General features: G+C 46.7%; 1 long non-coding RNA gene across 1 annotated transcript; it reads left to right on the top strand.

Moving 5' to 3' along the window:
* Positions 1-5,519: 5,519 nt before the first annotated feature.
* Positions 5,520-26,647, top strand: LOC125436497. The gene is made up of 3 exons (XR_007245066.1): positions 5,520-5,616; positions 21,627-21,636; positions 26,636-26,647. It is a non-coding gene; the product is annotated as an uncharacterized LOC125436497 (long non-coding RNA).

The raw sequence follows: 26,647 nt of genomic DNA on the forward strand, positions 1-26,647 counted from the left end.
AATTCACGGCCCTCCAGATGTTATGGACTACAGTTCCCATCATCCCCTGCCAGCATGATGCTGGCAGGGGATGATGGGAACTGTAGTCCATAACATCTGGAGGGCTGTGAGTTTGACACCTATGCTCTAGAGCAGGGGTAGGGAACCTGCGGCTCTCCAGATGTTCAGGAACTACAATTCCCATCAGCCCCTACCAGCATGGCCAATTGGCCATGCTGACAGAGGCTGATGGGAATTGTAGTTCCTGAACATCTGGAGAGCTGCAGGTTCCCTACCCCTGGTCTATCAAGATCAGTATTGTATTGTCGAAGGCTTTCACAGCCAAATTCAACTGGTTCTGGTGGATTTTCCAGGCTGTGTGGCCGTGTTCTGTGGATCTTGTTCCTAATGTTGGGAACAAGATCCATCAGAACACAGCCAAACAGCCTGGAAAACCCACCAGAACCAAGATCAGTATTGTCTACTCAGACTGGCAGAAGCTGTCCTTGGTCCTGAATCAGACCCTTAGTCCATCAAGGTCACTATTGTCTACTCAGACTGGCAGAAGCTGTCCTTGGTCCTGAATCAGACCCTTGGTCCATCAAGCTCAGTATTGTCTACTCCAGTGATTCCCAACCAGGGTTCCGTGGTACCCTGGGGTGCCGTGAGCATGTCCCAGGGGTACTGCGGCAATGCTACCACCACCCCTCACTTTTGTGGTGTCTTCCGCCAGTGCCAGTTAGGATATGGAGTTGGCCTAGGGGGCAGGACATGCCACAAGGTCAGCTGCTACTTCCAACCCCACAGTGCTTCCCTTCACCCTGGGAGGAGAAGGTGGTGGGGGGTAGGGGTGGCAAGCAGGAGCACTGGGAGGGGAAGGTAGGGGGATGGCAGGCATGAGTTATGAAGAGTGAGGCCAAGGGTACCATGACGTCGAAAATGTTGGGAAACACTGGTCTACTCAGACTGGCAGTAGCTCTCCATGGTCTCAGGTAGAGCCCTTCCACATGACCTTTTACCTGATCCTTTCGATCGGAGTTTCTGGGGATTGAACCTGGAACCTTCTGTATGCCAAGCAGATGTCTACCACTAAGCCATGGCCTCACCCAAACCTTAAAAAAGAATGAAATATCATTATGTCCCAATCACTCAAAGGCCTTCCAGAAAAAGAAGTGAGCAAGGTCATTGCTATGTTGGGCTGGTGGTTTACCACTTCCCCAATAACTACAGGACTGGTACAGCTACCAGGTCTCCCATTCTTGCTGCCACCACTCCAAGCAGTGGGTGGGAATTTAAAAAATGGCTTCCTGTGCAGTCCAACTTCATTCCCATGGAAAACCTGGGCATGGCATAGGGTAGCTCTTGGATTCACCGTCAACTCTATGATTTTACCACAGAGGTTCTGGCAATTCCTAGAACTACCCCACATTGCTTTTGGGTTTTCCCCTGAAGTGATGTAGTGCTGCACAGATTGCTAGCCCACTCGTGTCCTTGCTCCCAAACCTCCTGTTCATTTGCAAACATGAGCCATCAGAAGGAACCAAAGGCAACAGTAGCCAGTGAGTTAGCAAGCTAGGATGGAAATTTTCCAGAACACTTTGGAAACTTCAGCTTTGCACTTTTGTAGGCATACTTCACAAACATAAAGTAGAATTTTCTTTGGCATGGTGGACAGTATTATGGAAATAATAAGGAAAGTTTTATACATGAGTACAAATGGTGTATTTGACAAGATTCAGTCTCTAAACTGACTCTGAGAGTATTGATTGGCATTAATTCCCAGAATTCTTTGCTTCTATCTGCCAGGATCTGCCAGAATTGTGCTTGATGCTCAGATTTCCTTATTGATCTAGGTCAAATCTTTTTGCTGCCGTAGACAGATTACGAACCTCGGGTCCAACATCATGTCAAAATTGGGATTCAATAGCGCTTAATGATCTCCAGTCTATGAATGGAAGACCTGCTGATATATCGATCTTTTGACACTGGGGTAGGAAAATGATCCAGTACATAATGGACAGTAATTTGGCACAGAATGTCTCATTAAGCGTGAGGCAGGGAGTCCTTATTTTGTCACTGGAAACAATAAAGGTGTTTGCAGGACTTTTCTAGAGAAACTAGCTCCGAGGATAGGATGCTTCAGCAAAGGTCAAAGTCTCACTGTAACTCCAATAATTATGGGCAGGGTGAGTCAGATATGCTTGAAGGCATTTGGGAACCTAGGTAAAAACCAGATTTCTTTCTTTCTTTCTTTCTTTCTTTCTTTCTTTCTTTCTTTCTTTCTTTCTTTCTTTCTTTCTTTCTTTCTTTCCTTCCTTCCTTCCTTCCTTCTTTCTTTCTTTCCTTCTTTCCTTCTTTCCTTCTTTCCTTCTTTCCTTCCTTCCCTTCCTTCCTTCCCTTCCTTCCTTCCTTCCCTTCCCTTCCTTCCCTTCCCTTCTCCCTTCTTTCCTTCCCCTTCTTCTTCCCTTCCCTTCCCTTCTTCTTCTTCTTCTTTCCTTCCTTCTTTCCTTCCTTCTTCTTTCTCTTTCCTTCTTCTTCCTTCTTCTTTTTTTTTTTTCTTCTTCTCTTTCTTTTTTTTTTCTTCTTCTTCTTCTTCTTCTTCTTCTTCTTCTTCTTCTTCTTCTTTCTTTCTTTCTTTCTTTCTTTCTTTCTTTCATTCCCTATCCTTCCCCATAGCAGGCTCAGGGCAGCTTACAAAAAAAATCCCAATTACAGCTTCCCAGTTTCTCAGTAGTGCCCTAAAATCGGGTTCAGTGAAGGGGAATGAAAGAAAATAGGAAGGTATATAAGATTAAACAAGGCGGTATATAAGATTAAACAATAAATAAATGAAGAAAGAAAGAAAGAAAGAAAGAAAGAAAGAAAGAAAGAAAGAAAGAAAGAAAGAAAGAAAGAAAGAAAGAAAGAAAGAAAGAAAGAAAGAAAGAAAGAAAGAAAGAAAGAAAGAAAGAAAGAAAGAAAGAAAGAAAGAAAGAAAGAAAGAAAGAAAGGGAGGAGGGAGGGAGGGTAGGGAAGGAAGGAAGGAAGGAAGGAAGGAAGGAAGGAAGGAAGGAAGGAAGGAAGGAAGGAAGGAAGGAAGGAAGGAAGGAAGGAAGGAAGGAAGGAAGGAAGGAAGGAAGGAAGGAAGGAAGGAAGGAAGGAAGGAAGGACAGAGGGAGGGAAGGAATGAGTGAGTGAAAAGAAGGGAAGAGAAGTGAAAGGATGGGAAGAAAGAAAGGAAAGGAAAAGGAACAGATACAGATACAGGGAAAGCAGTGATGTTGGAAAATGCTATTACTGTCCTCAACCACAGGCCTGGCAAAATGCTGGTAATGACTTCCACAGAGGGTCTTCCAGTGGGTGTACAAAGGAATGAAACCACTCTTATATGTGTTTATAGGGCAGGTTTGGGGTTTCTGTAATGTGTGAGGTTAAAGTCCCCACGGAGCCATGACGCTCTCTAGCGCTGCAATCCACTTTGCAGTGTGCGCGTGTGCAGAAACGGTCGGGGATAAAAAGGAGTGGAAGTTTAAATCCCTCTGGCTGCCTGAATTGCCCCATAGAACGAGCAGACTTACATCACACATTACGCGACCCCTTTCCCCACCCCTCAGTGGAATCCACTTGGACGGCAGCACAGCTCCTTGAGGGCCCAGACTTCAGGGTTTACCTGCCACAATGCTGAGGGGCAGGAGAAGACTGGAGTTTTTGCTTCGTCCACTGGCGTGGGTGCTCCTTACACCGGCAAAAGGGGCAAATGCATTGGAGTGGCCCTTCGCCATTCCTACAGCAAAACCAGCCCCTCCAATCGGGATTGGCTGTCCATGATTTTGGACAGCCCAACCTAACTGTGATGAGTCAGTCTCTGGGTGATGAGGTCTCAGAGGACTCAGAGATGAAGCCTACAAACAATGAGACTAGAATTGGCTCCTCATGAGGAGATGCAGACAACAGAGCCACCTCCAAGCTTTTCCTGAAGCAAAGCCAGATCCAAGTCCGTCCCTGATTTTGCACCCTGCTTTTGTCTACCATCAGGATGTCTCAAAGCACCATATAATTGCTTTCCCTCCCTCTTTCCACAGCAGACTCCTGTTGAGGCAGGTGGGGCTGAGAGAGTTCTGAGAGAACTGTGACGTGTCCAAGGTCACCCAGAAGGCTTCATGCGGAGGAGCAGGGAAACAAACCCAGTTCTCCAGATTGGAGTCCGCCGCTCACACGGAGAAGTGGGGTATCAAACCTGGTTCTCCATATTAAAGTCAGCTGCTTTTAAACAGTACACCATGCTAGCTCTCTATTTTGTGGCAGGTGCCACCTGTTGAGACAGCCAATTTTGGCAGCCATTTCATAGCATTGCCGCGGTGGTTAAGAAAGCCCAGCAAAGACTGTACTTTCTGAGACTTTTAAGGAAGCAACAACTAGATGGAAAACTTCTGGTGTCCTATAGAGAGTGTCCTAACCTACTGCATCTGTGTATGGTTCTCCAGTTGCACAGTGGCGAATAGGAAGGCGCTCTCCAAAGGGTGATCACTACTGCACAAAGGATTATCGGCTGCCCTCTCCCCTCCTTGGAAGAAATCTATAATTCCCGAAGCCTCAAAGAAAGCCCAAAATATTCTGAGGGACCCGTCTCATCCAGCACACTCTCTTTTTAAACTGCTACCATCTGGCAGACGATACAGGGCCCTCAGAACTAGGACAAAGAGGCTTAGAGACAGCTTCTACTCTAGAGCTGTGGCTATGCTAAACTCCGCTGCTTCATATTGATGTATTTGGGGCTGTGTAGGGATGGGTGGAGGAAGGGGAAAGTGAGGATGATGTATGAGTCTGAAATTGTGTGCATCGAGGAATGCTGCTGTAAATTTCGTTGTGCGTGCACAATGACAATAAAATGCTTATGCTTATGCTTATGCTTATGCTTATGCGACGACCACCATGTGGTGTCAGAATTCCAAAGCTGCCCGCAGGCTCAAAAATGTGGAGGGCCCTCCTGTTGAGTTTAGAGTGATCCCTAGAGCTCTAACTTGTAAGTTACATACCGGCATAGAGATGGCAGGGTTTTCATTTTTTTCTTATCTATGGTTTTACCATAGAGTTCTAAGATATTCCTAGAATTTCTATATAACAGTGGTGGCGAACCTATGGCACTCCAGATGTTCATGGACTACAATTCCCATCAACCCGTGGCCAATTAGTCATGCTGGAAGGGGCTGATGGGAATTGTAGTTCATGAACATCTGGAGTGTCATAGGTTCGCCACCACGGCTATAGAATTTCTATTGTCACTTCCTGGTGTTACACATCTACACTACTGCATGTTTGGTTACATCTTGGTACCTATCTGCTGTCTTGTGCTCATGGTCAGGGGTGGTGATGGTGTCAAGTCTGCTCAAACAAAGAAACAGAGGCTCATTCCGCACATGCAGAACAATGCACTTTCAAACTGCTTTCAGTGCTCTTTGAAGCTGGGCGGAATGGCAAAATCCACTTGCAAACAGTGGTGAAAGTGGTTTGAAAACGCATTATTTTGCGTGTGCGGAAGGGGCCAGAGTTAACGTTATAACTTCAGAGGCACGTGCTCACTGACATGTAAGCCATGGCTATCTAACTGACCAATAGCTAATCGATCGATCCGGCCATAAACAGTGACTTCAGCAACTTGTTGACATACAAACAGGTAACTTTTTTAAATAACTGAGTTGTGACAGACGCTTGCAAAATTCCAACACTTCCAGGTTGTCGAAGGCTTTCAGATCCTCTGAAGACGCAGCCACAATGGTTTTAAAGCAAACGCCGAGAATGTTGCTAGAACACGCCAGCAGCCGCAACACGCACTCATACAACCACACAGCTACAGACTTCTTTGTGACTCACATACCAGGCTACTCTATTCAGAGGGCCTCACCTTTTGACCTCACAGTATATATACTCCACTTGCTTTCCATTCCTACCATCCATCCTCCAGTACAGCCACAGATGCAGGCGAAACGTCAGGAGAGAATGCTACGTTAGAACACGCCATGCAGCCGCGGAACACGACTACTACAACCACACAGCTACAGACTTCTTTAGACTCACGATGCTCAGGCTACTTCCTATTCGAGGCCTCACCTTGACTCCTTCACAGTATATATACTCCACTTGCTTTCCATTCCTACCATCAGATCCTCTGAAGAGGCCAGCCACAGATGCAGGCGAAACGTCAGGAGAGAATGCTGCTAGAACACGGCCATGCAGCCGTGAACACGACCATACAACCACACAGCTACAGACTTCTTTGTGACTCACATACCAGGCTACTCTATTCAGAGGGCCTCACCTTTTGACCTCACAGTATATATATACTCCACTTGCTTTCCATTCCTACCATCAGACTTTCTGAAGAGGCCAGCCACAGATGCAGGCTTAAACGTCAGGAGAGAATGCTGCTAGAACACGGCCATGCAGCCGTGAACACGACCATACAACCACACAGCTACAGACGTCTTTGTGACTCACATACCAGGCTACTCTATTCAGAGGGCCCCACCTTTTGACCTCACAGTATATATACTACACTTACTTTCCATTCCTACCATCAGATCCTCTGAAGATGCCAGCCACAGATGCAGGCGAAACGTCAGGAGAGAATGCTGCTAGAACACGGCCATGCAGCCGTGAACACGACCATACAACCACACAGCTACAGACTTCTTTGTGACTCACATACCAGGCTACTCTATTCAGAGGGCCTCACCTTTTGACCTCACAGTATATATACTCCACTTGCTTTCCATTCCTACCATCAGATCCTCTGAAGAGGCCAGCCACAGATGCAGGCGAAACGTCAGGAGAGAATGCTGCTAGAACACGGCCATGCAGCCGTGAACACGACCATACAACCACACAGCTACAGACTTCTTTGTGACTCACATACCAGGCTACTCTATTCAGAGGGCCTCACCTTTTGACCTCACAGTATATATACTCCACTTGCTTTCCATTCCTACCATCAGATCCTCTTCAGAGGCCAGCCACAGATGCAGGCGAAACGCCGAGAGAATGCTGCTAGAATTACTGCCATGTTTGAACACCTACTCCATACAACCACACAGCCACAGACTCTTGTGACTCACATACCAGGCTACTCTATTCAGAGGGCCTCACCTTTTGACCTCACAGTATATATACTCCACTTGCTTTCCATTCCTACCATCAGATCCTCTGAAGAGGCCAGCCACAGATGCAGGCGAAACGTCAGGAGAGAATGCTGCTAGAACACGGCCATACAGCCCGGAAACCACACAGCACCCCACTTCCAGGTTGGCCTGGCAACCCTACATATATATACGTGTATACATATTTGTGTGTATATATACAATGTGTGTGTGTATATAATGTGTATATATATATATATATACAGACACATAAGTGTCTGTATATCATAAGCCCTTCAAGATCAAGATGCACAGACAGCTGAGGCAAAGTATAATTTTCCCATCCACCTAACAAACTCCCTTTGAGAGACTTCTCAGCACAAACGGCTGAAAGGCAACATTTAAGCAGGCTGTCAAATGCTTTTGACTCTTCTGAAGCATGTCAGCTACAATAAGACGCCAACGCTGTTGTCGGAAAGTGCATTCCCCACCCCCCCAGCACGCAACGCAGAAGGGCCCTTCAAATCTCCGTCACCGCCGAGCCGCCCGTGCCGATACAAACTGACAGAATCATTCTCATTTCGAAGCACATCTTTCATCCTTGGAGGACTTTAGCTGATTGCGGGAAGGTTGAGACGCACAATCTACATTTGCGTCCCTCGGACACCAAGTGCCGCGGCATCGGTTCCACTCGGTGCCGTCATCTTCTGGGCAATTTGGCTTCGGGAAAGAGGGAGTCGTCGATGCTGTCGATTTTCGCTCATTAATGGATCTTGAGGGGTTCTTGCCCTTGACGAGACGGAAATGCCATAAAGACTTCCACGAGGCCCGGCTGCCATCAGAGCTGCGCCTCACACAAAACACAGATGCGCAGAAGAGAACATTTGTTCTCTCTGAAGTGTGAAACGATTTGATTTTGTTTCGCAGGCATTAAGCCAAGGCGAAGGCCCTCTCATAAAACATGCTGACTTTCAGCGTGTCGTCCCCATCAAACTGAAGATATTTTTTTGAAAAAAATGCAGCACGCATTTGAAGATACGCTGAAGTGTTTAACGTAAGAAGATACGTTGAAGTGTTTAATGTTAGAAGAGACAAGCTGTTTCACACAAGGGCCAGCTAGCCACCTTGGAAGTCTGTGTCCAGTTCTGGTCGCCGCATCTCAAAAAGGATATTGAGGAGATAGAAAAAGTGCAGAGAAGGGCAACAAGGATGATTGAGGGACTGGAGCACCTTCCCTATGAGGAGAGGCTGCAGCGTTTGGGACTCTTTAGTTTGGAGAAGAGTGATTGGTGTTTGGAATATGCTGCCACAGGAGGTGGTGAGGGCCACTAACCTGGATAGCTTTTAAAGGTGCTTGGACAGATTTATGGAGGAGAAGTCGATCTATGGCTACCAATCTTGATCCTCTTTGATCTGAGATTGCAAATGCCTTAACAGTCCAGGTGATTGGGAGCAGCAGCCGCAGAAGGCCCTTGCTTTCACTTCCTGCACATGAGCTCCCAAAGGCACTGTAAGGGTGGGGGTTAGTTTCTGCTCTTTCTGCCTGGCCTTGACGCATTCCTCGTTCTGGGCTTCGTGCCCGGGAAGGTTGGGGCCTTAACCTTGCTGTGGCTATCTTGTGTGTTTGAAGTTTGTTTCTGCTCTGTCGTGGGAAAACTGCTGGGACGTTTGGGGGAGGTGGCTGAAGGTTCCGTAAAAGCGATACCTGAAGCCCGAAAGCTCGTGAACCGCGATCCCGTGGTAATGCTATCATTGAAGTTTGGTGAAATAAACGTATTGAACTCAGTTCCTTTGTTTCGAGTCCTTTGAGGTTCCTTTACATTATGCGGATTCTCACATCTCTATCTTCGGATTGATTTTGGGTCACTACCATTATCTTTCCGTTTTGTGAATCCCTGATGCCCAACGAGATGCAGGGTTGAACACCAAGAGTTCCGTCGCACTTGGAAGGCAACAAGACTGTGGTAGCCCCCAAAGAGGGCTCCATATCTTCCTTCCACGCGAACGGGCTCTCTGGAGGAGCCAGCTGAACCCGTCTCCCTTGGTGACCTCTAAGCCCTCGACTCTCTAGCCGGGAGCTTTAGCCTTCCTCCAGCTGCATGAGTAATTGAAGAAGCCCCCCCTGATGGCCTTCCTCGGGCGCCTGGAGTTTCGCCGGCCACCTGGAAGTGCCAGGATTTCTACGATCCTGGTGGCGGAGTGTCGATGGATCAGCGCCCCTCTGGGGCAACATATCACCACCCGCCAACATATGGATTACAAACCGGTGGATGCGCGACTAGGTGGAGGAGGAAATCGGGGTATCAAATCCATCCACGGGACACAGAAGAGTCCATGGCAAGGTTCCTGGATCAATACCTCGAGGGATCCCCCTCCCGAAGATCACTGGCAGAGCTAACCGAGCGCCTGCCCAAAAGGCTCGCGCCCTCAATGACCCAGGACTCTGAGAGAAGGAAGTGTTGAGTTACTCTAAACTTCCAGACTCCGACTCCACGCTCGCGGAAGATGCCCGCATTCGCGTGACCCCTCCGACTTATCGGATCTCGGCTGAAGCAGCTGCCATGCTCCCCTGGACGGTGCTCCATGCCTCCGACTCTTCCAGTTGATGGGGCTACCGCCTCTACCGCCGCTGATACACGGTAAGGCCCCTGGTTTTGGATCTTTGGGAACAGATGGAGGCTCTCGAGAGAACCAAACGGACTGATCAGGAACGGATGGCTCTCGAGAAAGAGCATGAAGCCTTAGAACAAGAACGCGGGAACAGCAGCGCCGGAACCGCGGAAGCTGAACTTTCCCCCCGAGAGAAGGACGTCCTAAGAGACCTTCAGTTCCTCAAAGACTCCTCACCTCCTGCGTGATCAGGCGTCCTAGAGCACTTCCGGATTTCGGAGCTCCAGCCGCCAACGCCGTAATGCCTTAAAGCGCTGGAAAACCAAGGAGTTAAGTTTCGAGGCAGAATTGCAACGTAGAGAATGGGATAGACTGCAACGTGAAAGGGAGGCTCTCACACGCCGTGTGAGAGGGAGTTACGGCAAGGGAGGCTTTATCGCCTCCGAGATCTCTCAGCCACCACTTCAGTGGTTTCTACCCTCGCACCGGGTGGCGCAACTCTTCACCAACCCATCGCCTCGATCGCACCGGCCTCCCCTACCCCATGCGTAGAGTCCTTGCTCCCCGTGCAACCTCCAGCCCCGGCAGTCCAGGGGCACAACCACCACCTGCATGAAGTTCCAGCCCTGTAGTTCCATGAGCCGGTAGGGTTACCCTCGCCCTCACATCCCCTGCAGACCTTTTTTGATGGGACAGCATCCAGATTGCCATATTTTTATTTTACAACTCGACGACATATGCTTGAGTTTGATGATCTTTATAGGTCCGAAGTTTCCGGTGAAGGTGCGGGACATCGGGTCCGCAGTTGCATGGATGGAGACGCCGCGGAATGGTTTGTGGAATTGCATAGCGAAGTTCCAGGGGCCCCTGGAACTGCAAACCGCGGGCAGCTTTACTTCAAGGGCTGCTGGCAATTCGCCAAGATCCGAAGAGGTGAACAAAGCCATCAAGACTGTTAAAACTTCCTCAAGCAGGTAGAAACAAAACCTTTGCAGAGTTCTACCGAGAATTCCGGTTGGTCATGGTGCAAAGCTCCCAGACTGGGTCCCGAACGCGATGAAATGTGAATACTTCCATGACGCCAGTCGAGGAAGAGATCTGCACCTGGGCATGCATGGTGCGCGGAACTCCTTAGACCATCGCTGGAGTGGGATTACAACCGGCAACCTTTATTGCGGCCCGCCTTAATCGGATCCAAGACGGGGAAAACCGGCCTCCGCCGACCAAACCTTCCTGCCAAACCGCTTCGCCAAACTGGCAACCACGGCCACCATCCCACCGAAGAAGGTTAGTGTGCAGGGACTGGCAGCAGCCTAATCCACCTTCTGGAGCACCGTCACCACATGCTGGTTGTGTCTATATTGTGGGGGCCCGGGCTCAATACATGGTGGCGCCCAACTGCCCGAAAACAAAAGGCTCCTGTCCCCGCATCTCGCAAAGTCAATGGCACGGACTCTTCTAGAAGAAGGGCCCTCGGGGCCCCGCTAAGGAGCTGGCGCGAAACCACCCTATGGCGATGACGCAGTTCTGGGAGATCGGGATGACAATTCAAACCTGAAGGGGTGAGCCTTTCATCCTGTCCCGCTGGAAGATTTTCCTGCGCCAGATGCGGTAGAGTGAATGGGGAGCCCCCCAGCTAACTATTGAATGACCACGCCAACCAACAATACCTTCAAGCACACCCATATTCTAGCACGAAGCTCTTTGCAGACCTTCCAGCTGGTCCCACTGCCTTATGAAACCTCAGGTGGCTGGAGCAGCTAGGGCTCGAATGTATAGCATTGGCCAAACCCATTCCCTTTACTCAAATGGATGGTAGCCACCGGCTGGGCACCCCGGACACGGTCCGCCCATTTCAAATCCAACCAGTGCTTCTGCTATGTGCTGAACACTGGGAAAGACGTAGGCTTCATTCTGGCTCCAGTTGCCAAAACATCCCATAGTGCTGGGCATGCCCTGGCTCCTCTCCCATGAACTCCACCATTTCTGGGGGCAAACGCATAGTCCGGACATTCACTCAATCCCCCCTTGTGGGGATCACATGCACGCAGGGTGAGCTTCACCGCAGAGGCTAAAGAAGATCCCCCCGAGTCGCCTTGCAGGCAATGGCTTCAGCCAGGGTGACCTCGAGTCCCAGAACTGGCCGGAGTTCCCAAACAGTACTGGGACTTCAGCTGCTACGTCTTTTGCAGAACAGGGTCATGCGATCAACTCTGCCCCATAGGGACACAGACTGTAAAAATCCTCTTGGTCCCAGGGGCACAACTTCCGTGTAAAGGCAGAATATATCGGATGAGCCTGTGCCGAGGAGAAGGAGCTTCGAGCCTTTTCTCGCGATAAGAATCTGGCTCGGCGGTTTCATCGGCCGAAGCTACAAAGAGCACCCACGCAGCACCCGCTTTGTTTGTGAAAAGAAAGATGGAACCCTTACCGCCTGTGCACTGGACTATCGTGGTCTCAACGCTGTTTCGCTTGTCAACAATGTCACCCTTTGCCCCTCATCAAGGACTCTGCTCTATGCCTTGGGGAAGGGGCGTATTTTACCAAACTGGATCTGGAGGGAGGCTTATTACCGAAGTACCTAATTGCTGAGGGCTTCGAGCATTTAACAGCATTTAATACCAAATTTGGCCAGTATAAATACCTTGTAATGCCATTCGATTATCCGGTGCCCCAGGGGCTTTCATGTCTCTTATCAAATGATGTTCTACAAGAGTTTCTGTTTAAGGGGTGGTGGTGTATTTGGATGACGCTCTAATATATTCCCAAACGCATGGAAGAGCATGAACGCTTGGTCAGTGGCTGTGTTGCAACGTCTGCTCGATAACTCACTTTTCGCAAAAAACTGTCCAAATGTGCTTTCGCACTTCAAACTCTCCATGGATTACCTAGGGTATCGGATCTCTCCAGAGGGCCTCTGGAGATGGACCCGCAAAAAAAGTTGCAGCTGTAGTGAATTGGCCGATACCCACCACCCGTGAAGGAACTTCAATCGTTTCTAGGTTTTGTGAACTTTTATCGGTGATTTTATTCCCCAATTTGCCAAGCTTGCTCTCTACCACTCACAGATTTACTGGCGCAAGACCAAAGCGAAAGGGACCCCAGGCGCTTCAAAACCTGGGGCTCCCTTTCTGGTCCCCTGAGTGTCAAAAAATCGCTTCAGGCTCTTAAGACGGCTTTCACTACTGAACCTATTTTGAAACACCCAGATCCTCTACTTTGCCTTCTTCTTCATCGCATTACATGTCGATGCTTCGGATAAAGCCCTTAGGAGCAGCACTCTTGCAGAAAAAATAAAAGCATAACAAACTTGTACCGTGGTGCTTATTTATCGAAAAAACTGTCCGACCCTGAACTGTCCAACTGGACAGTTGGAGATAAAGAAACCGCAGCCATTAAAGAGGCTTTGTCTACGTGGCGGCATTGGCTGGAAGAGGCGCCCGCCCGACCCGTTTCCAAGTCTGGTCAGATCATAAAAAACTTGGCAGCTTTGTCTACTCCACTCAGAATGTCAGCCAAACGAATTAATATGGGCGGATTTCTTTTCCAGATTCAACTTCACTGTCCATTTCTTCCCTGGTAATAGTAACAAATTAGCTGACGCCCTAATCCTCGCCTCCACAGGGGGACGGACACTTCCTTACTGGCGCCATGCCTTCGTACCATCTCCCCTTTCACACCTTCTCAATTGGGTTTATGGCGGTAACCCGATCCCCAGACAGTCACTCTTGAAACATTCCCCTGTGCAGGTTCTGAACGCTTTTATCCCCGCTTCTCAAGCGTCAGCTGGAGGAGGCGTGGACGACAGGAGGTTCCCGCCAAGGAAGAATCTGACCCCTCCTGCAAAGTTACAAGAGGTGAGTGAGGAGACTGGGGATTGCTGGTACGCCCCAACCGGCGCTTTACGTAAGCAGGTTACTAATGGCTGGTCATGACGTACCGACAAAGGCTGGACACTTTGGGATTTCTGGAAAACGCTTCACCTACTTTAGAAGGTAGTTTCTGGTGGCGCACCATGCGCCTAGCGACGATTGAGGCATACATAAAGGGGTGTCCGATGTGAGCAGAGGCTAAAGCCACCATATCCCTCTCTACTAAAGTCGCCATCGGGACATTACTAATTCATCCCCATCCCCGGGCTGGCTCGGCCGGTGGCAAGTGATTTCCATGGATTTCATCACAGATCTCCCCAGAAAAGCCATGGTAATACAGTATTTCTTTGGGTAGTGGTGGACCTCTTTTCCAAACAAGCGCGACTTCGTCTCCGTTGTTCCACCATTCCCTCGGCGCCCTAAATTGGCCAAATTCGTTTATTCAACATATCTATTGTTTGCATTCATCGCCGGAGAGAAAGTGATTTTCGACAGGGCCCATACAGTTCATATCTAAGTTCTGGGAAAGCCGTTCCTGGAGTTGTTGGGAACCGCTTCTCGGCTGTGGCAGCCCCGCACTCGACGTGCAAAGTGACGCTCCAGACCGAACGGACCAACAGAACGGCTTTGAGCAGTACCTATGCTGCTACACCAACTATCATCAGGATTAATCTGGACGGAGCTTCTCCCCTTCACGAATCATGCCTACAACAACGCGGTTCACAGCAGCACCAATAAAACTCCGTTTGAAGTAGTCTCGGTCGATTCGCTTCTCCCGTAATACTCCCAGCTCCCCCTCGATCAGGCGCTTTCCTAACCCCCTGACTTTGCAGTGACTGGATCCGGGTCTCTATCTGAAGGTTGGAAATCCGTCTCTTCCTCCAAACCTCGCCAAGCGCCAGGGAAGCCCAAAAAGAGACAAGCGGACAAACATAGAATGGATTTTCCTCTCGCAAGTGGGGCGGGTTTATTTGTCCCAACCAAAAACCTTAGGAAGGATGTGCATAAATATTCTAAGCTAAGGCAAGAAATTTAGTAGCCCGTTTAGGATCACCCAGGTGATCAACGATGTGGACTGCTCGGGTTAGAGAGTTGCCTAATTCTCTTAGTAATATTCACCCTGTATTTCATTCCTTAGCTTACTCAAGCGGGCTCCAGATCTCACAGATGCTTGGTACCTACCCAACGGAGGTTCCCCACCGGTGATTGTTGATGGCCATCAAGCACTACGAAATCGACAGCTTATTCTGGATTCTCAAGCTTACATTAACACAAACGTCTGCAATATTTCGCGGTATCCTGGGTGGGATATCCCTCAGGACATAATCAATGGGTGTATGTTGAAAATATTGACGCCCCCCCCCCGATCGCTGCTTTGCATAAGGCTTTCCCTCTTAAACCGGGGGGAGAGGGGGCTTTCGTGGAGGAGGTGGAGTGTAAGGCTGGGGGTTAGTTTCTGCTCTTTCTGCCTGGCCTTGACGCATTCCTCGTTCTGGGCTTCGTGCCCGGGAAGGTTGGGGCCTTAACCTTGCTGTGGCTATCTTGTGTGTTTGAAGCTTGTTTCTGCTCTGTCGTGGGAAAACTGCTGGGACGTTTGGGGGAGGTGGCTGAAGGTTCCGTAAAAGTGACGCCTGAAGCCCGGGAAAGTCAGAATCCGCATCCCATGTAATGCAATCGTTGAAGTTTATGAAATAAACGTACTGAACTCAGTTCCTTTGTTTCGAGTCCTTTGAGGTTCCTTACAGGCACCTGGTGGGCCACTGCGAGTAGCAGAGAGCTGGACTAGATGGACTCTGGTCTGATCCAGCTGGTGTGTTCTTATGTTCTTATGTTCTTATGTACCAACATCCAGGTGGTGGCTGGAGACCTCAAGCTGTTACAAGTCATCTCCAGGTGACAGAGCTCAGTTCCCTTGATAGGTTTCGGACCTTGAATCAATAAATGAACTCTGTATTGTTGATCAGCAACATTGATTGGAAGGCAACAAAGCACCCAGCTTAGAAAAGCCAGTTCTGGGGAACCTTGGTTTTGCTATCCACTTTCTTCAGAAACAAGCCTGTTTTCCCAAAGATTGTGAGAAACAGTTATTGCGGAGCTGAGGCGCCTCAAGGTCGGCAACAGATAAAGATAAAGCCACCTGGTCTCCTGCCCCCACAGAGCAATGGAAACATCCTGCTTCCCTTGAGAGCCGATGGTGTCAGGGATAAGCCTAGTTATCTACCAAGCATGTGAAGCCATAAAAGACAGAGATCAAGGAAAGAATGTCTCATCACAACAATGGTAACATATAGCAGATTGGTTACATATATCTTTTAGCAGCTACACTGGTAGGAATGCATCTTAATCAACTAGATACAATCACCATCTATATATTTCACCACAGCTGCATTGAAGAAGAAGAAGGGAAGAAGAAGAAGAAGAAGAAGAAGAAAAAGAAAAAGAAGAAGAAGAGGAGGAGGAGGAGGAGGAGGAGGAGGAGGAGTTTGGATTTATATCCCCCCTTTCTCTCCTGTAGGATACTCAAAGGGGCTTACAATCTCCTTGTCCTTCCCCACTCACAACACACACCCTGTGAGGTAAGTGGGGCTGAGAGAGCTCCAAGAAGCTGTGACTAGCCCAAGGTCACCCAGCTGGCATGTGTGGGAGTGCACAGGCTAATCTGAATTCCCCAGATAAGCCTCCACAGCTCAGGCGGCAGAGCTGGGAATCAAACCCGGTTCCTCCAGATTAGATACACGAGCTCTTAACCTCCTACGCCACTGCTGCTCAATCACCTAGGCATAATCCCTGACATTCCCCTAGATACAATGGCCTCTCTGGAAGGGGGACTCTATGGCATTGTACTTCACTAAGTTCCTTTCCCGCCCCCAACCCTCCTCTCCTCAGGCTCCAACCCCCAAATCTCCATGGGTCTCCCAACCTGAGGCTGGCAACCCTACCTGGAACTGGCATTTAGAGGTTTACTGCCTCGGGAACTGGAGGTTCCTCTTTAATCAGGAGCCAAAAAAGGTTAAGAAGCTTGGTAGACATCTGTTAAAATATGTTATGCCTCCCTTTTATTGCACTGTGCTTGAATAGAAAACTATACATTAAAATCTCCATAGAAGATAGGCACCAATGTTAAAACTCCCCTCAAAGTATACTCAGAAAGACTTGTTGCTTTTCAGTCCCAATGGAACTCCTTCAGAGGTCCATCAAAAACCAACACACCAGGGATCTAATATTTTCATAAAATATTATTTACAGCTCTATAGTTTCTACAAAAAACAGAAAAAACAAAATATTTAATATAATAGTCACTATAACTAGCAGCCATGGATGGATGTCTCCTGTATCGAACTTTCCAATTCTCAGCATGGCGCAGGGGTTAAGAGCAGGTGGTTTCTAATCTGGAGAACTGAGTTTGATTCCCCACTCCTCCACATGAGCAGCAGATTCTGATCTGGTGAACCAGATGCGTTTCCCAACTCCTACATTCCTGCTGGGTGACCTTGGACCAGTCAAAGTTGTCTCTGAACTCTCTCAGCCCCACCTATCTCACATGACATCTGTGGTGGGGAGAGCAAGGGGAAGGAGTTTGTAAGCCCCTTTGAGTGTCCTTACAGGAGAGAAAGGCAGGGTATAAATCCAAGCACCACTACCATCACCATCACCATCACCATCACCATCACCATCACCATCACCATCACCATCACCATCACCACCACCACCACCACCTTCTTCTTCTTCTTCTTCTTCTTCTTCTTCTTCTTCTTCTTCTTCTTCTTCTTCTTCTTCTTCTTCTTCTTCTTCTTCTTCTTCTTCTTCTTCTTCTTCTTCTTCTTCTTCTTCTTCTTCTTCTTCTTCTTCTTCTTCTTCTTCTTCTTCTTCTTCTTCTTCTTCTTCTTCTTCTTCTTCTTCTTCTTCTTCTTCTTCTTCAGCATCACGAGTGGCCTCAAGAACCTTGGAACCTCCCCTTCCACCAGAGGTCTTCAACTCTCCTAGACCCAGGAGAGGTCATCGTAAGCTAGTTGCAACTTGATTGCACTTATTTATTTATTTATATTTATTTATAATTGATTTTATATACCGCCCCTCCCCCGAAGGGATCTGGGCGGTGAACAACACAATAAAACAACAATTACATTAAAACCCCATTAAAACAGCAAATTAACAAAATTACATTGGCATCCAGCATAAAAACGTCATAAACCCACCCTGGAAAGAAACAAGATAAGAGAGAGGAGGGCCCCCATAAGTATTAAGGGCCCAGAGTGTAAAGGGGGGGAGGAAAGGGGGGAAAGGGGCGCTCATCAGCGGCCGGCCCCCCCAAAAGCCCGGTGGAACAATTCGGTCTTACAGGCCCCCCAAGCGGTGAATCCTCCAGGATGCCGCCAGGAGCCCGGATAGTTGGTGGTGTGTAAAGATGTTCTCACCAGGCAGGGTGGAACCCCAGAACTGTAAAGGCCCCTGGGTCCCGAGGTAGAGGCTGCCACAGCCGTGACGATCATCGAGGGGCCAGGGACCACCAGCAAGTTGGCCTCTGACGAATGTAGAGGCCGTGCAGGGACTTCACTGTTATTATGTTGAATTGGTTCCTCCAATAAACAGGAGGAGTAGCATCCAGCTACCTCTAGCTATGAGGTTGCCTTGGTCTCACCTTTTGAGAAAAAATATATTGAAAGAATGTGATTTCATATGAGAAGTAATTTTTTATGGTGCAGTTCACTATTACAGAAGTAAGGAGACTGATCTGTTATGGCTGGGGATTTTATACTATAGCCGGCAGTGCAACTGTTGTTTTCTGTTTGCACTCTGGTTCCATGACTCGGAATTGGCTGTTTGCTATGATGTTGAGTCAAAGCTATATAATTATTAGCCTGGGGCTAGCCAGGTCAGCAGTGTTTGGACCCTTCCACACATGCAGAAAAACGCACTTTCAATCCACTTTCAATCCACTTTGTAGCTGGATTTTACTGTGCAGAATAGCAACATCCACTTGCAAACCATTGTGAAAGGGGATTGAAAGTGCATTATTCTACATGTGCGGAAGGGAACTTTGAGTCAATGCAGCATAAGTATTTATGCTTTATGTCACAAGACTGAGAGCACTTTGGAGTGTCATCTTAAACAGACGTTTTTAGAGGGATTCAATTGTTTAGGCTTGTCGGATTTCCAAGATCCAGCCCCCACCCCCGTCCCGCAGAAGTACCTGAGCCCTTTTTGACGCCCCCGCCAATGCATGAAGCAAACGCATTTCTACACCGGCATGAATTAATTAATTCCTTTCCCCCCACCCCTGCACATTCCAGTTAGTCTTGACGCTTGCCTGGAGTATAAGCTAATTAAATGGAGAAATGTTTGAGATAAAAAGTTAATATACTAATTAAATGACAAGAGCGCTTTGCAAATTGTACCTTTGGCTTCTTGTGCATTTAGAGAATTAATTAGCGGCACAATCAGGCGCTGGCAGTTGTAAAATGCCAATATGTATGAGATTCAGAGACCTTGTCACATTCTGTTTTCTATCATGTCTTTGCCTGGTTTTTTTCTTCCCAGTGACACCTGGTGCCCTGAAGAAAGTGCTTAACTCGGTCTGTGCCTTTCTGCAAAATTAAAATGCACTCGAGGCTTCTCGGTAGCCCGGAGAACAACAGAAAGGGATTTAAGGCGGCATTGTTTCTTCCTTGACACAGTCATTAAGCGACCAATTGTTATGTTCTCGGGAAAACAGCGCCCTGCGAAGCCGGCTCATCTCTGCAAACGCAGCCATATGTTAAATTCTCTTTGAGTGAAATGTGGAGGAACACTGAACTGACCCGATCAACAAAAGCCCTTGTTCACTTGATTCGTGATTCTAAGGAAGAGCCAACAGGCGTTCGGTGTACAAATGAAACCAGGGGGCCAGGATTTGGATCCATGTGGGGTTGGCATCACATGTTCAACTGTACACTCTTTGACTGTAATATGAGAATTACTCAATGTGCTTCCAAAGAAGAAGAAGAAGAAGAAGAAGAAGAAGAAGAAGAAGAAGAAGAAGAAGAAGAAGAAGAAGAAGAAGAAGAAGAAGAAGAAGAAGAAGAAGAAGAAGAAGAAGAAGAAGAAGAAGAGTTTTGGATTTATATCCCGCCTTTCTCTCCTGCAGGAGACTCAAAGGGGCTGACAATCTCCTCGCCCTTCTCCCCTCACAACAAACACCCTGTGAGGTGGGTGGGGCTGAGAGAACTCCGAAAAGCTGTGACTAGCCCAAGGTCACCCAGCTGGCGTGTGTGGGAGTGCACAGGCTAATCTGAATTCCCCAGATAAGCCTCCACAACTCAAGTGATAGAGCTGGGAATCAAACCCGGTTCCTCCAGATTAGATACACGAGCTCTTAACCTCCTATGCCACTGCTGAGCAATCGTGTGCACTGTACTTTGACTGCCATCAGTGGTGGGATCCAAAAATTTTAGTAACAGGTTCCCATGGTGGTGGGATTCAAACTGTGGCGTAGCGCCAATGGCGCTGGGCGGGGCATGACGGGGGCGTGGCCGGGCATTCCAGGGGCGGGGCTTTCCTGGGTGGGGCTGTGGCAAGGACGCAGCCCCTGTGCCGGTCCTTGGGCGGGAAACTAATGCACGCAGGCGCAGGCTGCCACACACGCCGGTGCACCTCCTGCTAGACTGCTTCAAGTTCTGTGTGCTACTGCTGAGAGGAGGGGCGTAACGAAGGCAGAAATCACGTAGCAAAATCACCAATGAGTAACCCCCTCTCGGCACACACAAATAATTAGTAACCTACTCTTGGGAACCTGTGAGAACCTGCTGGATCCCACCTCTGCTGCACATGCATTTGTTGTAACTTGTGGCCAAGGCTATTGAAACATTCTCTCAGAGATGTTGAGGAAACAGTCCTTGGAGTGCCAGCAAGCGAGGTGGACTCTAATTTGGAGGACTGGGTTCAGTTCCCCACTCCTCCACCTAAGCAGCAGACTCTAATCTGGCGAAGCGGGTATGTTTTCCCTGATCTTCCATATGCTGGGTGACCTTGGGCCAGTCACAGTTCTCTCAGAACTCTCTCAGCCTCCCCTATCTCACAAGGTGTCTATTGTGGGAGGGAAAGGGAAGAAGAAGAAGAAGAAGAAGAAGAAGAAGAAGAAGAAGAAGAAGAAGAAGAAGAAGAAGAAGAAGAAGAAGAAGAAGAAGAAGAAGAAGAAGAAGAAGAAGAAGAAGAGGAGGAGGAGGAGGAGGAGGAGGAGGAGTTTGGATTTCTATCCCCCCTTTCTCTCCTGTAGGAGACTCAAAGGGGCTTACAATCTCCTTGCCCTTCCCCCCTCACAACAAACACCCTGTGAGGTGGGTGAGGCTGAGAGAGCTCTGAGAAGCTGTGACTAGCCCAAGGTCACCCAGCTGATGTGTGTGGGAGTGTACAGGCTAACCTGAATTCTCCAGATAAGCCTCCACAACTCAGGCAGCAGAGCTGGGAATCAAACCCGGTTCCTCCAGATTAGATACACGAGCTCTCTCCAACACATGCATGACGCCTCTATCATACTCCATTAAGGTACTTTAAAAGAGATGGAGTAAACTTTTATTTAAAAGTAAATCGAGAGATGAGTAGATATTTTACTTAAGGTACTTGAAGATGGTGACATTTCACTTAGAGTACCTAAAGCCAGAGATATTTTACTTGAAGTATTTAAATATGGTGATATTTTACTTAAAGTACTTGACGATGGTGATATTTTTCTTAAGGTACTTAAAGATGGTGATATTGTACTTGACGTATTTAAAGGTGACTCCTGAACTGGACGGCCTAGTTTCATCCGATCTTGGAATCTAAGCAGGGTCAAACCTGGTTAATCCATGGATTTGAGACCACCAAGGAAATCCAGGGTTGCTAGATAGAAGCAGGCAATTACAAACCACTGCTGAAAAATCTTTTGCCTTAAAAACCCTGGGGGTTGATGGCACAATTTAAAGATGGAGATAAACATACAGTTGATTTAAGAGAGGTAGAAATCAATATTGTTAAGCCCCCCCCCCCACACACACACATAACTCCATAACTTGGTAGTTTTAGAACAGTACAAGAGGTAATATTTTGTGAGTCAGCAGCACCACCTTCTATAACCCTTCAATGTTGCGCTGGGGTAATCTTCGGGACCGCATTACCCCATATGCCCCTACTCGCCCTCTGCGCTCAGCAGAGGCTAATTTACTGGTGGTCCCCGGCCTCTCAATGATGCGGCTGGCCTCCACGCGGGCCAGGGCCTTCATGGCCCTGCCCCCGGTCTGGTGGAACACTCTTCCTCCAGCTGTCTGGGCCCTGCGGGATCTCGGTGAATTGTTCCGCCGGGCCTTTGGAGCAACCAGCCGCTGAGTATGGCGCCCCTGCTCTGTTACATCTAGGTTATCCTCCTATGGAGGAGTCCAGCCGTTGCCTTGGGGAGGGTTTTAAGAAAACGGGTTTATAGGACGCCTTCTGCTATGGTATTAACAGCGGTTTTAAATGAAATTTAGTACATTTTAACAAATACCCACACGGATGGAACCTCTGTGGGTTGCTGTTATTTAATTGTATAGTTTGTTCCCGAACCTGATTTTGTATTAGTTTTGTTGTACACCACCCGGAGCCCCTCTGGTTTAGGGCGGTATAAAAATCCAAATAAATAAATAAATGAATGAATGAATGAATGAATGAATGAATGAATGAATGAATGAATGAATGAATGAATGAATGATAATAATAATAATAATAATAATAATAATAATAATAATAATAATAATAATAATAATAATAATAATAATAATAATAATAATAATAATAATAATAATAATAATACCCTCAAATGAATAAATAAATGAATAAAGACTTTAAATTTATTTTTTAAAAACCCTATGCTTCTTGCAAAGGCATGATCTGATATTACCAAAGGAAAGCAATGAAGCTATTATGCTGAATCTTATTTAACCAACCCAGTATGTTCCAAATGAGTTCTAACTGAAATATTTGCAATCAGGGCCTGCTGTTAGGTGCACAAATCGACAGCTTTCTCTCTAGTTTCTTATTAAGGTAATTCTCGGTATCACTGGTTTGTAAATTCTTCTTTAATCAGGGTTAGAACATATGCGATTATCTTCTTAACTGAACTTAACTGAACAAATCTGTCTTGCTATCAAAAGTTCAAAGGTATCAATGTCTAAACACTTACCCATCTGACTGAGCAACATTTACACCATACTGGGCTTTTCCGCACAGTTCATTTAAAATGTTTTGAGACAGGAAATAAAACTCTTCTTCCGTGGAATTTCACATTGCGTTTACCCCAAAACATTTCATTTCCAGCCTCAAAACCTTTTAAATGAACCCTCTTTTAAAATGATTCTTTTTAAAAAAAAATCATATTTGATTGTATTTTATAATAACATATAATTATCGACATATAATGAAATTCCATACCTTTTTCATCTGCAACAAATTATAGATTGATAATATAAATTGGCATAAATGTGTGTATGGATGAATCATAAATTTTAAAATGATTCTTGAGGATGAAATGTGTTCAAAATGTTTTCACTTGTGTGCGTATCTCTTTAAAATGTTTCACAGGCCTCTCTGCTGTCCCTGAACTTGCCCCTTGGTACCATTTTGGGAGCTTATTCGCCATTCCCTCTTGTCTGTGTATTAGAACGTTGTCAGCACCAGCTTAATGACCTTGGTTTCCTTCTCCCACACTGCCCAATTCTGTTCCATTTCAGAAAACATGTGAGACAAATAAGCACACGGGGACAACTGACCCTCCTCCCCTCACTGGAGGAGGACTCTACCCCATGGCCTAGGGCTGGAGTGATGGGGAACTGCGTCTGGGGCACGCGTGTGCCCTGCACCCCTGCCACACCCCCACCTGCCTTAGAATGCCCCCGGAACGCCCCTGCATGGGCATGTACCTGGTGCATCATGCACCCCCCTGTCCCCTTGGCGTTACGCCACTGCCATGGTCACATCACTGGCATTGGCATAAACGACAAATGGCTTGGAAGGGTCAGCATGGCATAAAATAGGCTCTGAACTGAATAGCTTTTTAATGTACTCATTTAATTCAAGGTGCAAGGCCCTGTACACGCTGGTGTCCAATCCAGTTTCCCCCTCCCCACCCAGTGCTTTGGTGGTTTGCCATTGCCTTCCCTACTGGTCTACAATTTACCGCAGTAAACTGAATACTTACAGGAGCCGTGTGGCGTAGTGGTTAAGTGCTTGCACTACCACTCACATGGTCAGGAGTTCGAGCCCCCTGTGGGTCAGATATCCTGGCAGCTGGCTCATGGTCAACTCAGCCATCCATCCATTCCTTGGTTGGTAAATGAGTACCTAGCTCATAGCTAGGGGGTAAAGAATAGCCGGGAAAAGAAATGGCAGGCTACCTCACAACCGAATACTCATTTTACTGATCTTGGAAGGATGTAAGGCTGACTCAACCTTGGGCAGGCTACCTGAAAGTGACTTCTGTCAGGATCGCACTCAGGTTGTGTGCAGAGCTTTAACTGCAGCCCTGCAACTTAGCATGCTGTGCTATGGACTCTTTGTTTATAGTCACTATATTTTAAATGTTGGAAGCTACCCCTCAGTCCCCTGTAGGGAAAGGAGGCAGAGTATAAATCAGTCAATCAATCAATCCTTAAGTGTTAGTAATGCTCAGGTAGTCTGATGATTATTTAAAAAGGGGTATTTCACCCTCTTAACATGATCCACGTTGAAAGGGTCAATATCCCCATCTGTTGCGTAACCTTCCGCCCCCAGAATACTGACTGGATACCAGATGGCTTTGGAAGATTTATTGCAAAATCCAGTTGGCATTTAAGTATTAAGAAGGAGATTTTATACTTAATTTTGTGAAGTGGGTAATTCTTTCAACTCGGCGTGATTGATTAGTAATTTCTGAGCAATTTCTTCATCTAACAATGTTATTCCAGTTATTCTTCCACTGCCTGGACTTATCTCACAGACCCAGAATGAAGAGAACTGCTCAAGTTGTTTGGAGAAATAAAGAATCTTATTAGGGCTGCCTTACTCCACTGGAGATCTCCTAGAATTACAACTGATGTCCAGGCAACAGAGATCAGTTCCGCAGGAAGAAATAGCAGAGGTGAAGGGTAGGGTGGATTCTGTGGAATCATATCTCTGTTGAGCTTCCTCTGTTATTTTATATATATATATATATATATATATATATATATATATATATATATATATATATATATATATATATATATATATATATATATATATATATATATATATATATATATATATATATATATATATATATATATATATATATATATATATATAATAAAATAAAGGTTCATAAAGGTTCATCTTCCTATAAAGAAAGAGGTGAAGGGTAGTGGACTTGTGGAATCATATCTCCTTGTTGAGCTTCCTTGTTATTTTATATAGATATATATATATATAGATATATATATAGATATATATAGATATATATATATATATATATATATATATATATATATATATATATATATATATATATATATATATATATATATATATATATATATATATATATATATATATATATAACAAAATAAAGGTTCATAAAAGGTTCATCTTCTAGTCAGCAGAAGTTTGCCCAACCCAGAGGCCAGAGACAGTCAGTCTAGGGACAAGTGGCTACAGTTAACCTTTAACATGATTGGTGAGTTCAATTCAGGTGACTCTAGGACCAGGGTTGGTTTCTCTCAGAGGACTATGGCCCTCGGATGTTCCAGTGAGCTAGTTCCATCCAGCCTCTGCCACACTTAGCCATGCTGGCAGGGGCTGATGGGAATTGTAGTCCATGAACATCTGGAGGGCCATAGTTTGAAGACCCCTGCTCTAGACCAATGAGAGGCTGTTGCCGGGGCAGGGGAAAATATCCTTGTTAGATGTATAAGAGCCATTGCATTGTATATGCTGAGTTCAGAGTGTGAGTCTGAGTTGAGTGTTTAGTTCAGCGTGTGTTCAACTTTGTTCTTACTGAAGAGTTCTGTATAGTCTTATAGTCTTGTATAGCATAGCCTTGTGTAACCTTGCAACTGCTAAAGTAAAACCTTCCTGTGGAAAGAACATCTTGTGTGGAGAGTATTCTTTTCCAAGAGTGCTAGGAGGCTGCAGTGAGTGCAAGAAGACTATAGACCTTCTCATCTTACCAGAGTGACTCCGCTTTAAACTCTGCTGATATCCTCTCCTTCCCAAATTCTGCTTTTCCCCCTCTCCACCCCCAAATCTCCAGGGATTTCCCGTGCAGGAGCCGGCAACCCGTCGTTTATGTTATTTATTTGTTTAAAACATTGGAGCTGCAATGGGCTGAAAAACTATCAAATGTTCTTACTACACCTTTTCTGCATGGTGTAGGGGTTAAGAACAGGTGGACCCTTCGGGGATGGGCGGGGTATAAATATAATGAATGAATAAGTCTGGAGAACCAGGTTTGATTCCCACTCCTCCACGTGAGTGGCGGACTCTTATCTGGTGAGCTAGATTTGTTTTCCCACTCCTACACTCCTGCTGGGTGACCTTGGGCCCGTCACAGTTCATTCAGGCCTCTCTCAGCCCCACCTCCTCACAAGGTGTTTGTAAGCTGCCTTTACAGGAGAGAGAGGTGGGGTATAAATCTGAACTCTTCTTCTCGCTGAGGCCTTTGGCTTGTACAGCTCTTGCAAGCTGTGACTACTGAAAAGCTATTTAGGGCCACCAACTCAGATGTTCTGATTGTGCCCAATGGGAGCTTGTCACCTGCACATGTAACCTCTATCTGTGGGTTCGGTGGGGCAGAACTTGGAAGGAGTTGCAAAGAACTAACTTTAAAACAAAATGGTTTACTTCCTTAACAAATAACACTTTTCACATTGACATTTAACATTAACAATTTACAGTCCTTTTAGGCTGCATTTCAAGTCCTTATATTTACAATCTACTGATAATGCCAAGTCCAGTTCTTCCTGCTGGTGGTTGGCTTATGATGACGTCAGAGGCTTGGTGAATGGGATCCAAGATGATGAAGGTCCCCCCAAAAACTCCCATCAACTATATACAATATAGCAAAAATAAACA

The sequence above is a fragment of the Sphaerodactylus townsendi genome, linkage group LG07, assembly GCF_021028975.2.
Source record: "Sphaerodactylus townsendi isolate TG3544 linkage group LG07, MPM_Stown_v2.3, whole genome shotgun sequence".
Taxonomy (NCBI): domain Eukaryota; kingdom Metazoa; phylum Chordata; class Lepidosauria; order Squamata; family Sphaerodactylidae; genus Sphaerodactylus; species Sphaerodactylus townsendi.